The sequence below is a fragment of the Narcine bancroftii genome, chromosome 3 (genome assembly GCF_036971445.1).
Source record: "Narcine bancroftii isolate sNarBan1 chromosome 3, sNarBan1.hap1, whole genome shotgun sequence".
In the NCBI taxonomy this organism is placed as follows: domain Eukaryota; kingdom Metazoa; phylum Chordata; class Chondrichthyes; order Torpediniformes; family Narcinidae; genus Narcine; species Narcine bancroftii.
The window spans coordinates 135,665,006-135,679,855 of NC_091471.1; positions in this window are offsets into that span (position 1 = coordinate 135,665,006).

Here is a 14,850-nt window from a genome sequence, read left to right on the forward strand (position 1 = left end):
AGAGACCAAATTTAATTTCCCATTTAAATAACTTCCTAATTCTTTAATGGTGCAATCTTCTTAATGTTTCAAAATAAACAGTAAAGGTAAACAAACATTTTCCTTTGGTAAAAATAGATTATTGAGGAAGCAGTAGCAATGCAAATATATTCTTCAGACCCTGCTCCTATCCCAGGGAATTGGACTGAGAGATCAGTGACCATGATTTACATTGGTTTTATGATCACTTAAATGAAGTAACATGAAAATCAGGAGTGCCATGAAATAGGCATGCTGACCTCTTCACCTCACTCTCATGTATTAGTGATATGCTAGGAGCAAGGTCTAAAAAATGTAACCCTGTGGAAAATCAATGATATTTTCACCATTAACCTGAAAATGCTGTATAAATTGGAGCCAGCCTCCACTCTGCTGAATGATTGGAACAAGTTAAAAAAAAAACAAATTTACAATTTCTGAAGGAGATTCAAGATAATCTCTTTTAGTAACCTCAGTGAAAATTTGCAGAAACAAGGAACTGGTTATATATTTGTGATTTTTTTTCTTCCTGATTTCTACTAATCTTTCACTAACATGAAGGTGCAAAAGGATCTGGAGGATTTCTGTTTCCTTGTAGGAGTTGGCCATTCTAGATCAAATAGAAGTTATTCCGCCTGAAGTGCACAATCCAGATTGTATCAGTAGTACCATGCAGCCACTTTACAGTAGTTACTGATTTTTCTGGGATTAAGACCAACATTAGGTATTAAAGCTGCTCCCATTTGAGGTGCTCAATGGCCATACTGATTTATGCTCACCAAATTAAAAACGGTTTTGCAATTTACACTCAATTGGATTTCATGATACTGTTTCTCCTAAATATATCTTCAAATCTGTTGTTTACGGGAATTATCTCCCTCTATCCTATTTCTATATGTACAATAGCTTAATCCACCTGTGCTTCCTTATAAATTTTCTTCACAGAAGTAAATAACCATCTCAGTATTGTGTATTTCTATTAATTTTTTTTCTATAAATGGACTGAGAAACTATTTCTTTGGATATGACTTGATACAGATATCAAAGTTTATTTATTTCATGGGAAATATATATACAGTATGTAGCTGTGGCCATTATGATGAGATTTACTTTAGAAGGTATCCTCCAAAAAATTTGCAAGCCACGTTTTTCTTTTATGAAAAATGGTTTTGAATGACTCATGCAAATGCAATCAAACAATACAAAACATTTTCTTGCCGCGCAATATAATTCACAGAGTTCAGTATTCCACTCCCCCACCCCACCCCCACACTTCCCTCGACTTATATAAACACACAATTACGTAAGAAAAACAGTCCAGCACTGACGGGATCTATGACCTTCCTCAAAGTTCAAGAACCCTGGCTTTTAAATTAACCATAAAGGGTAAAGGATAAACAATAAAAATAAAACTAAAAATTAAAACACGCGTTGACTGTGTCACAACCCCAGTTCACTCTCTCCTTTATTTACCTGGAAGGATGGCTTGTTTCTTATCTCATTACTCAAGGTTGGGGGGAGGTGGGGGGGGGCGGGGGCAGTGGATATAGATTATATCTGCGCACCTATGTGCCTCAGATACATAATTGTGCAGATTCAAATTAAATTAATCCCATAAACAAAAATTTAAGCCAACATTTTTGTTCCACTAACATTTGAAGCATTTCAATGAGATCTTCTCTCATTCACCTAATTTCCAATGAATACAGGCCAAGAACAGTCCACCATTACTTATGAAGCTTGTGTTCGATGAAGTCCAGATCATTCAGGAGGTTAAGGGTGGATAGACAGGAGCTACAGGGACTCTATTGCACCTAGGAAGCAGGAGAAGGGTAGATGGGTGACAGGAGAGGAAAAAGGAACAGGCATGCTGTGCAGGGCACTCCTGTGACTGTTCCACTCAAAAACAAGGATACCATTTTGAATACTCTTGGGGAGGGGAGAGGGGAAATGATCAATCAGGCACAAGCCATGGCGATCAGGTCTCTGACACAGAGTTTGGTCCTGTGGTTAGGAAGGGAAAGGAGGATAAGAGGTGAGCTGTAATGATAGGAGATACCATAGTTAGGGTGTCAGATAAGAGGTTCTATGGAAAAGATCAGGTATCCCAGATGGTATGTTACCTCCCTGGTGCCGGGGTCCGAGATATCTCAGACTGAGTTCATGGCATTCTTAGGAGGGAGGGTGAGCACCAGATGATTTGGTCTATATAGAGACCAATGAAGAGGGTAGGAAGGGTGAGGAAGTCTTACAAGGAGAGTTCAGGGAGTTAGGCGATAGCTTGAAGAACAGGACCTCTGGGGTTGTGATCTAAGAATTGCTACCCATGCCATATGCTGGTGAGGTTAGAAATAGGAGGATAAATGCAGCTTAACACATCGCTAAAGAGAGTGAAGGAGGGAGGGCTTCAGGTTTTGGAATCATTGGGCTCTCTTCTAGAGTATTCTCTTTAGGGAAGGTGGGACCTATTCCAAAGGGACTAGAGGGGAACTAATATCCTTTCAGTAAGGCTTGCTAGTGCAGCACTGGTAGGTTTAAACTAGATTTTCAGGGGGTCAGGAACCAGAGTGCAAGAGTAGATGGAGGAATGGAGGAGTGAAATGATGATGTGAAAATTGCATGCACCATTAGAAATCAATGGGTTGTACATGATGGAAATGTTCTCAGGTGCATCTATTTCAATGGATGGAGTATTGTAGGAAAGGCAGGCGAACTTAGAGCATGGATTGGCACGTGAAATCATGACAATGTAGTGATTGATGAAACTTGGTTGCAGAAGGGCCAGGATTGGCAGCTCAACGTTCTGGGCTTCTGTTGCTTTAGACACAATAGAATGGGGAGGGGGAGGTGGGGGGGGGAGGGATGAAAGGGGGAGGAGTGGCATTGCTCATCAGGAAAAATATCAGAACTGTGCTAGGCAGAACAGATCAGAGGGTTTGACCACTGGAGCTATATTGGTGAAGCTGAGGAACTGAAAAGGTATGAGGACACTGATGAGGTTGTATTATAGACTCCCAATAGTCAATAAGAATTGGATCAGCAAATCTGTAGAGAGACAGCAAACAGCTGCAGGAAACAGAATGTTGTGCTAGCAGGGGATTTTTTTAATTTCCACGTATTGACTGGGTCTTCCATACAGTAACAGGGCTGGATGGCTTGGAGTTTGTCAAATGAATTCAGGAAAGTTTTCTACATCAACCTATAAAGATACCAACTAGAAAAAAAATGCAATACTTGATCTCCTATGAGGGAACAAGACAGAACAGGTGGCAGAAGTGTGTGTAGGGGAAGATTTTGGGTCCAGTAATGATAATGTCATTAGTTTCAATTTAATTATAGAGAAGGATAGGTCTGGGCCTTGGGTTGAGATTCTAAATTGGAGAAAGGCCAATTTTGAAGAAATGAAATGAGAAGGGGTCGAGAATGTGTGGATTGGGATAAGTTGTTTACAGGCAAGGATGAGTGAGTTAAGTGGAGGACCTTCAGAGGTGAAATTTTTAGAGTAGAGTTTGTGTGCCCCTGTCAGGATTAAAGGCAAGGTTAGAAGGCATATGGAACCTTGGTTTTTGAAGGATATTGGGGATCTGGTTCAGAAGAGAGAAGTGTATAGAATTATAGATAATATGGAGCAAATGAGATTCTTGACAAGTATAAAAAATGCAAGAAAAACCTCAGGAAATTAATCAGGAAGGCCAAAAGAAAATATGAGGTTGCTTTGGTAGACAATGTGAAGGAAAATCCTAAGGGTTTCTACAGGTATATTAAGAGCAAAAGGACAGTAAGGGACAAAATTGGTTCCCTTGAAGATTGGAATGATCAGCAATTAAAGAGCTAAAAGAGATGAATGAGATTTTAATTTTTTTTGCATTTTTTAATCACACAGGAAATTGGAACAGGATCAGGGAAGTAAGGAAAAAAGTAGTGAGGTCATGGAATTTATACAGTTAAAGAGGAGGAAATGCTGAATGTCTTAAGGCAAATAAGTGTGGATAAATCCCAAGGCCTGAAAGAAATTCCCTCAGACCTTGAGGGAGGCTAGTGTAGAAACTGCAGGGGCTCTGGCAGAAATACTTAAAATGTCCTTAGTCATGGGTGTGGTGCCAGAGGATTGGAGGGTAGCTCATGTTTTTCCGATGTTTAAAAAAGGCTCCAAAAGTAACCTTGGAAATTACTGATGTCAGTGTTAGATAAATTATTAAAAGATGTTCTAAGAGATCGGATATACAATTATTTGGATAGCCAGGAACTGATTGGGGATAGACAACATGGCTTTGTGTGTGATAGGTTGTGTTTAACCAATCTTATGGAGTTTTTCAAGGAAGTTACCAGGAAATTTGATGAAGGAAAGGCTGTGGATGTTGTCTACATGGACTTTAGTTAGGCCTTAGACAAGGTCTACATGGGAGGTTAGTCAGGAAGGTTCAGTAACTGGATTCGACAATGGCTGGACGGGAGAAGCTAGAGAGTAGTGGTGGATAATAAGTTCTCAGACTGGAGGCCTGTGACTAGTGGTGTACCCTAGGGATCAGAACTGACCCCGTTGTTGTTTGTCATCTATATTAATGAGTTGGATGATAATGTAGTGAATTGGATCATCAAGTTTACAGGTGACACTAAGATTAGAGGTGTTGTCAGCCAAGAAGTTTTTAAAAGCCTGCAGAGAGATTTGCACCACTGGGAAAATGGGATGAAAAATGGCAGATGGAAATTAATGCAGACAAGTGTGAGTTGCTGCATTTTGGAGGCACAAACCATGAAGGACATATATGGTATATGGCAGGGAACTGAGGAGTGTGGTGGAACAGAGGGATCTTGATGTACAGATATTGTACATAATTCCTTGCATGTGCTGTCACATTTGGATGGGGTTGTAAAGAGAGCTTTTGGCATATTGGCCTTCATAAAACAAAGTGTTGAGTATAGGAATTGGGATGTATAAGACAGTTGTCAGGCCAAATTTGGAGTATTGTGTGCAGTTTTGGTCACATAACTACAGGAAATATAGCAATACGTTAGAAAGTGTGCAGAGAAGATTTACTAGGATGTTGCCCAGACTTCAAGAACTGAGTTACAGGCAAAGGTTAAACAGGTTAGGACTTTATTTCCTGGAGCACGGAAGTATAAGGGGAAATTTGATAGAGGTATTTAAAATTATGTGGAGGAAAGACTCAATAAATGTAGATAGACTTTTTTTTCACTGAGAGAAACCAGAGGACATGGGCTAAGGGTGAAAGTGGAAATGTTAAGGGAGAGTATGAGAGGGAACTTCTTTACTCAGAGAGTGGTGGGTGTGTGGTACGAACTGCCAGCTGAAGAGGTGAAAGCAGGCTCAATATTAACATTTAAGAAAAATTTGGACTGGTACAGGGATGGGAGAGGTATGGAGGGCTACGAGCTGGGTATAGGTCAGTGGGACTCGGCAAAAAAACATGTTTTGGCACAAACTGGAGGGACCAAAGGGGCCTGTACCTGTTCTGTAAAGTTCAATGGTTCTATGTGATAACCCTTTCAGAATCATTCTTCTGAATCCCCTCTGAGCCGTCTCTAACATCAAGACATCCTTTCTTAAATGAGGAGCCCAAAACTGCTCACAATACTCCAAGTGAGGTCTCACCAGTGCCTAATAAAACCTCACCATCACATCTGTGGCTCTTGTATTACATTCCTTTTGAAATGAATGCTAGCATTTGCATTTGCCTTCTTCACCGTCGACTCAACGTGTAAGTTTCCCTTTTGGCTATCCTGCTTGAGGACTCCCAAGTCCATTTGTATCTTGGAATTTTCAATTTTCTCCCCATTTAGAAAATAGTTTTCCCTTTTATTTTTTTTCTATAAAAGACCATGACCACACACTTTATGACATTGTATTTCATTTTCAACCTCTCTGCCTATTCACCTAATCTTTCTAAGTCCTTCTGCAGCCTTCTTATTTCCTCAACATTACCTACTCCTTCACCTATCTTCGTATCAACTGCAAACTTCACAACAAAAGTCTTCATTCCATAATTAAATCATTGATATACAACATAAAAACAAGCAGCTCAAACATTGACCCCTCTGGAACACCACTGGCAATAGGCAACCAACCCAGAATATAAACCCTGCATTCTGACTCTATTTCCTGCAAATCAGCCAATGCTCTCCCCATGCTAATATGTTTCCTGTTTTACCATGGGCTGTTATCTTGTTAAGTGGCTTCATGTTGCAACACCTTGCTAAAGGCAAGGACTGATGAGTGTGAATTTGGGTATAAATTTAGCTGTTTAGAGAACTAAGCAAATAGTGAAGAGAATTGATTGGCCTGGCCTTTATTGCTGGAGCTAGGATAAATAGGTGAATATAAATGCTAAATTTCTCCCTGCAAAGCGTCATGTGCCACCCTCTGTGGCCAAAACAACAAATTGTAGGTTTAGAAACACTCTTTAAATCTAATAACATGGGACAAAAGCTTTATTTTCTGAAAAGAAAATGGGGATTATTATAGACAACTTAAAGTTGAACCCACAGATAATTTTGGATTTGCTGTATCACATAGGAAGTTGGTGAAACATTAAATTAACATTTATTGGAATAAGCATGATTAGTTGCATAATGATGCTAACACATTGTGTGAGTTCAACTAATCTAAAAATGTTTTGCTGCTCATTTTCAATTGTACACAGCATCTGATGCCTCTTGAGTCAGTATCCAACAATAGTTGGCCAGCACTGATGAATTCCAATTGCCCTGATACTGATTTTTCATGATCACATGTCTTAGTGAGACCTTTCTCCATGTTCGTCACTGACTGCACCGAGAGCAGCAGCAAAGAAGCCCAAGGGCAAATGCAGAAAATTAATTTTCAATAACTTGTTCCATTTCATGGTTTTGTCTACTTGAAGTAGACAAAATATGACATGAAAATAGGTTGTATCTAAAAAAAACACAATAGGAAATTTTTAAGGTGATTTTCATGATCAGCAGCCCAAAATCCATAAAAATACATGGAAAAGGCATGGTTCTGTTCCAATTTACCTATTGTAGCAACAGATTTATAGAGGATGCCATCTCACTGACTCTGCTCAAACCCCTGGACAGCAAAATTGCATGCATTAGGATGCTCTTTATTGACTGCAGTTTGGCTTTTAACACCATAATCCCCTCAAAATTGATCAGCAAACTCCAAGACCTAGGACTCAACACCCCTCTGTGTAACTGGATCATGGATTTTATCGCCTTCAAATCACAATCAGTGAGGATTGGTAAGTAAAACTCCTCCACAAACTCCAACAGCACCGAAGCACCACAGGGCTGTGTTCTTAGTCCACTTCTCTACTTGGTTCATACTTCTAGCTGTGTGGCTTGGTACGACCACAACACCATCTACAAATTTGCTGACGATACCATGGTAGTGGGTTATATAAAAAAGCACGATGAGTCAGCATAAGGGGGGAGATTGAAAACTTGGCTGAATGGTGCACCAACTATAACCTCACTCTCAATGTCACCAAACCCAAGGAACTGATAATTGATTTCAAGAAGGGAAAAATATCCATATGGGGGTATCAAAGGTGGGAAGGTGAGAAACTTTAAGTTCTTGGGAGTCACCATCTTGGAGGATCTTTCTTTGACACAACACACTAATGGCATCATAAAGAAAACACATCAATGCCTCTACTTCCTCAGGATTTTGCAGATGTTTGGTATGACATCAGATACCTTGGCAAATTTCTACAGATATGTGGTGGAAAGTGCACTGGCTGACTGCATCACATTCTGGAATGGGGGCTCCAATATCCCCAAGCATAAAGCCCTGTGGACACAGTGAACACAAGGACACAGCCCAGGGCATCACAGGCAAAACCTCCTCCTCCCCCCCCCACCCCACATCGAGAACATTGCCGGCAGAGAACAGCAGCAATCATCAAGGATGCACACTACTCAGCACATGCTCTGTTTTCACTGCTACCATCAGGAAAAAGGATAGGTGCCACAAGACTCACATCACCAGATTCAGGAACAACTGCTATCCTTCCATCATCAGACTCCTCAATAACAAACTCTATTAGAGACTCATTTAAGGACACTTTCCTTTGCACTTTATTGTTTTTTCCCCCTCTCCATTGCACAGTTAGTTGTTTACATTTTAGTTGTTTACATTGGTACATTGTGTGCAGTTTTTGCACCACCAATAAGTGGTAATTCTGCCTCACTCATGTGATGTCATGTATGTGAAAATCTGAAAAGTGTTCAGGAAGCACCATCTTTGTTGTCCAGTGTAATTTTTCTTTCAGTGAGATAGAAATTTTGGTCTACTCAAGGTTTTTTTTTAAAGATCTTAGAAAGGTTAAACACCTTATTTGACTAGATCCATGCGATTGTCACATTTGGAGAACTGAACATGTACAGTAGAATTTTCACCTTGATGTGTTGCTAAACCTGAACCAAGTGTCAGATGATTAGCACAATGGTGATTCATGGAAATTTGCCACTTAGATTTTTTTTCCCACAGTAAATTGACACAATGATCAAATCCTGGAATTTGGCTGCCCAAGCACATAACACAGTGGGGTGCCTTTGCACCATCCCCTGAATGACCTCTGTTGACTTCTATTGTTTGGAGTAGCAAGGGAAAATGGAAGGTGGACTCTAATGCAGTTCTCGTCTTACACTCACACTGTCAAAACTGGAGTCACTTTAAGATGAAGACCTCAGCTGGAGACACCAGAGGTGAGTTTTTTTTTCACATAGACAAATGACCCAAAGTAAATAGTTTGCACCGTTGTATAAAAGCCTGAGTTAAATCAATCTGGAAGGAAAGCAATAACATAAAATGAAGCTATAGAGATAACAACTCTGAGATTTACATAACAACAGAGAAGTTATGGATTTTCTTTGACATGTATCAGAAGGCCAGCTGATAAGATTTATGTAGCTTTTAATGGATTTTCTGAAATATGAGGTGTATGTATGGAGAGGTATGCAGAGGAGGACAAACTGAACAGCTTTTTGGCTCTTGGAGCAGAGACTATTCAACAGGTTCTGAGCTACCACTCTGTACCATTGCATAGTGAATTTGTCTTCAAAACAGAAAGAGCTGCCCACATCAGTTTGATTCATCACCAAATGAAATCCATTTGAATCAATAACATGCTCATGAACTTCAGAATACCTCCAGGTCTTAACCCTGATAAGCATAAATTTCTGCTGTTTTATTCTATCGATACATTGATCTGTAATGTTTGCACAACCTTACTGAATGAGATCTATCGAAGCTGAAAAGAAGCATGCTTATGAGCAAAGTTTACACCTGTTCGTGCATTGCTACTACTACTGTAGTATTTTCCTGTTTAGAAAATTGACTCCACATTTCACAGAAATGAAGCTAAGCCCTATTATTTACACACAGATTTGACAGCTGTATTGATCCCACATTCATATGCTCATTGCATTACAGAATGTGCAACCTAGCTACTTTGAATTCAGAATCAAGAATCAGATTTTTATTGTCATTTTAGTCATGAAATTTGTTTTGTGGCAGCATTGTGTAAACATTCATATTATAACCACTTTACAACATTACTATAAAAACCATGAAATTAATAGTGTACGAAAAGTAAGCATTGCCTTTGGTTCACTGATTATTCAGGAATCTGATGGTAGCAGGGAAGAAGCCGTCCTTGTGCCATTGAGTGCTCATCATTAGGCTCCTGTATCTTTTTCCTGATGACAGCAGAGTGAAGAGGGCATGGCCTGTGTAGTGGTGGTGGTGGTGGGGGTGGGGGTGGGGGGTCTTTGAGGAAGGAGGCTGCTTTTTTAAGACACCAATTCATGTAGATGTCCTCAATGGAGTGAAGTTTGATGTCTGTGATGTTTCAGGCCAAGTTAACAACCTTCAGGAGTTTATTCTGAGAGTTGGCGCCTCCATACCAGGCAGTGATGCAACCAGCCAAGATGCTCTCCATGGTACACTTGTAGAGGTTTATGAGAGTCTAGGGTGACATATCTAATCTCCTCGGACACCTCTCAAAGTATGGCCGCTGGTGAGCCTTCTTTGTGATTGCATCAACATGGAGGCTCCAGGACAGATCCTCAGAGATGTTGACACCCAGGAATTTGAAGCTCTTGACCCTCTCCACTGATGAGTCTGTGATGAGGATTGATACATGTTCCCCTGACTTCCTCCTGAAGTCCACAATCATTTCCTTGGCCTTGCTAACATTGAGTGTAAGGTTGTCGTCATTACACCATTCAACGAGCTGATCTATCTCCCTCCTGTATGCTTCTTCACTGCCGTTTGTGATTCTGCCGACAACTATGGTATCAGTGGCAAACTTTTAGATAGCACTGGAATTGTGCCTGGCCACATAGTCATGGGTGTATAATGAGTAGAGTAGTGGATCCTTGGGGTGCACCTTTGTTGATGATCAGTGAGGAGGAGATGCTGTTTCCAATTCGTACTGCCTGTGGTCTTTCGATGAGAAAGTGAAGGATCCAGTTGCAGAGTGGGATACAGAGGCCGAGAGTTTGTAGCTTCTTGACTAGCACTGAGAGGATAATGGTGTTGAAGGCCAAGCTGTAGTTGATGAAGAGCAGCCGTATGTATGAATTCCTGTTTTCAAGTAATCCAGAGCTAATTGGAGAGCCAATGATATTGCATCTGATGTGGAGCGATTATGTCAGTAGGCAAATTGCAGCGGATCCAGATCATTACCTATGCTGAAGGGGTTAGTGCAATAGAAGCTCTGGTATCTAGAATTGAAGCAACTTGCAGCCTCAAGAAATTGGCAAAAAAAAAATGAGGAAAATAATTAAAGAAAAATAAGAATAAAATAATAGGTAAAATATGCAAGTTTAAAATTATAAAAGTAAATGTTCTGCGAAGTAACACATAATCCTTTGGTGAAGATGGGAGCAAATATTCAGCCAGTGGATTGTCTTGATCATGTTTTGAATAAAGTTGTGTGAATCGGCCAGGATGAAGAACTGGTTGATGTTGCTCACTATTGGGGTGACTCTCTTAAAGTGCCTTCTTATCCCTGCTTAATAAAAGTGGCCCTGGTTAGATGTTTTATCTGTAAACAGGAGAGGAGGGGTTATTCATCTTTTGGGCAGCTCTGTGGAGGGGGAGGAACTTGTACATGCAGCGATGGATAAATGTTTTCAAAGGATGTGACTGAAAATAAAGTAAGATATTTTACGTTTTACAGAACATATTCATGCAAATGAAGTTTGTACAGTGAAAGTACAGCATAAGTACAGTTGTCTTTTAAACTGTTTATTCTTAATGCATGTGGCATTGGTTAGGTAATTGTGACTCACAAGCAACTGGAAAATACATTTGTCCGGCATCTACTAATCCCCATAGGTGTCGGATACCAGGGGTTTTACTGTAATTTGTTGGTGTCACAGACCCTTTGGATCAAAATAACAATCAGTCTGCCATCTCATTGAAATAAATATATCTAATTCATTACAATATAACCATTTTTGAAATAATCCTTTATCACATAGTTTGAAACTTCATTGCTATTGATATTGACATTTTTTTCTCCTGTTATCTTGCTTCCACCTCTCCTGATGTTGTCGACTCATTCCTGGATCCACAGTCACCAATAATTTACTAATTTTAAATGGAATTAAAATGTACTTTCTTTGTATATAAATGTGAATAATGAATACTGATTGCTTTTTCTTGCAAAGACATATGGGCACAAGTAGCCGTCCAATAAGTATCATTAAGCATGTGAAAACAAAGGAGGAGATTATATTGCCAAAGAGGCCACGCTAACTTGCAGGACAGGAATCCTCCTGTACCCATTTCTCCTTCCCCCTTATTTCCCTGTACCTCTGCAGCTTATTCTCTCTCGCACATGCATTACCAACCCTTGAATTATTTGTACCGTTGACCTACATCAAGAGGTCAGTTAAAATAGTCAAGTAACTTATTTGTATATTTTGGGACGTGCATGGAATAGACAGAATGAATGTGCAAACTCAACATAAACAGCAGCTAAGTAAGGATTAACCTGGATTGCCAGAGCTGTGAGAGAGCAGCACCATATGGAATACTTAAAATAATGAAGAGCAAAGAACTTGCAAATATTATTATTTTTGCTTCTGTGGCTTTCATCGCTTGTTTCTTTCTGAACTGATAAGATTGGTTAGTCAATATATACAGACTCAGCAATAGCCCTGTTATTGAGGTAATGTTGCAAATTTAGTCCAAGTCCTGTATCAGATGGGGTAAGTCACTCCACTTCATTCCAGAATCATTTAGACAAATGGATGCAAGTTGCATCAATATTGTTTCTTCAGTCCAATTTCACACAACTATATCTGGCAACTTGAATCCTAATGCAGCTTTATTTTCTTGCTTTGGGAGTATGAAGTATTATTTCTGAGGCTTTTCTCGTTATATTTTGTTGGATTTAGGCCTTGTTTTTTTTAAATTGTTTTGTCTTTGAATTATACTCTCAATTCCTGTTGATGGGAAGGAGTTCCTTATGGTTTCAGGAAGTAGAGGACTCAAGGATGAATGATCAGAGGAAGGTCTGTCAGCATCTGAGATAAGATTGTACACACCCATCACTATCTAAACATGATGATTCGAAGGCATCACCGGAGTAGATAACAGTTGTTAACAATACTTCACTGGGGATGGGGAGGGGGCTCTCTTCAGGCAGGGTTTGTATCCTTTATGCATTACCTTCCAATGCAAGCAGGAAATAAATTTTAAGTTGCAAGAAATCAAGGGAACATATATGCACATTAGCAATCATAAGTGCCAAACCAATGTCAATAATTGACCATGTTTTTAACCATGACTTCAGATATTATGCATTGGGAAGCTGAAAATAAGGTGAGTTTTTCAATTCTCACATTATATTAATGTGTGTCTGTTGAGATATGAACTAAGATGAAATGCAACAAAGGAAATGTGTGTTTCTGTGAGAGCTTTTTGACACTAAGTTTAAAATTTAAAGTGCTATAGTTGACAGTCAACCCTTCATGTCGCATACATTTACAAAGTGCATGTACATTGTTGTATGGTTATAGCTCTTTGGCCCAATTAACCATGCTGATCAAAGTCTTTTCCTGAACTGCTCCTATTTTGCACATATCGCTCTATCCTATCCATTTACTCATCCAAACTCCCTTTTCAACTTTGCAATAGTACTAAACTCTACCATTTCCTCTGGTAACTTGTTCCAAATATCTCCCACCCTCTGGGTGGAAAATCTTGCCTGTCAGTTCCCCTTTACATCATTCCCCTCTCACTTTAAAACTATTTCCTCTAGTTTTGGCTTCTCCTACTCTGGGAAAAGACGGTGATCATCCACTTAACTCTGCCCCTTCATGATTTTGTACACCCCTGTAAGATCATTACTCAGCCTCCTTCGTTTCAGGGAAAATGGTCGCAGCCAGCCCAGTCTCTCCTTTTCACTCAAGCCTCCCGCTCTAGCCACATCCTAGTGAATCTTTACTGCACCTTCACTAGATTAATCGCACCCTTGCTGAACTCTACAAGATAGGTTGGCTTCCACTGCATTTGGGTCAATGCCCTGCGGGTCAGGTACTTGAACTGAGTCTCGATATTGTCTGCCACCATCTCTGGAAAGTGTGCCCTGAGGTGGCAAGCAGGGAAAAAAAAACATTATTTTTGATGCATCATAATCTGAGCCTCTGTCATATACATTCACGTTGGGATTCATTTACTTTGATGTTTATCTGACATTTCTCATTCTTCCTTTTTCCTACCAATCTTATGAAGGCTGGCATACAATTGTGTATGTGTGTACGCGCACAATGATCAAATATATTAGTTCACTTGATCAGTTTGTTGATGTAAATAATTGTTCTTAAAATGAAATTAGTGCAAAGTAATTACAATCATTTCAATTGAACAGCAGTTTTGAATTAACTTCTTAATTTTAAATGTCTGAATTTTCCAATTTTCTTCACCTCGATCTTCAGTTAACATATTCAATTCTTCGACCACTTCTCAGAATCAAATTTTCATCTCTGTGATGTGTATGAATTACATTAATGATGCTTTTATGAAGGAAAGTTTCTGGTGCCACAAGAGAATTGACAGAGGACTTGAAACAAATTCCAGGCCTGTCTATCCTTTCACCAGCAATGATATGAGTCCAGGTGGACTTAATGAACATGGAGATAAATTGTACTGAGAAACTGCTTAACAAAATCTAACTCACTTAGCTTGATGGATTTGGAGCAAAACTAGATTTCTCTGTTAAGAGCAGCAGGGTGTGATGTCTGTAATTCCATTAGGATGGCTTGCTTTACTCCCTGAAGATATGAGACATATAGCAAGGCAGGCTCAGAGATGTTTGATGATTTACATGTCAAGATCTCAAAAACATATTTTAAAGTGGAAATGGAAATTAAATTTAGTACATTCAAAATTCTGGACATACTGGAAATTAAACAAGCAAGGTGCTTTATCCAATAAAAGAGCTCTCAAATAGAGTGAGAAAGAGAGATTAGGCCAGCAGTTCTATTCAGGACATCTACTAGAAAACGGACAAACAAAGCTAGAATATACATCAAGAGGTATTTGGGAACCGTACATGGAACACAACAGAGAGGGTCTACCGCGGACCTCCAACCCCTAAAAAGATAGAATGAGAAGAAGACAAAATGAATTGACCCAGTGTGTAAAAGTAGATGATACAATTTTCTTATTTATTTTCATTGTGTGATGACGTTGTTTAATGGGTTTATTGTAATGTATTATGTTGAACGTTTAGTGGATAGGGAGGGGGTGGGAAGGAGGGAGGGAAGGAAGGGGTAAAAAAGGGGAGAAAATTACACTGTGTATATTCAAGA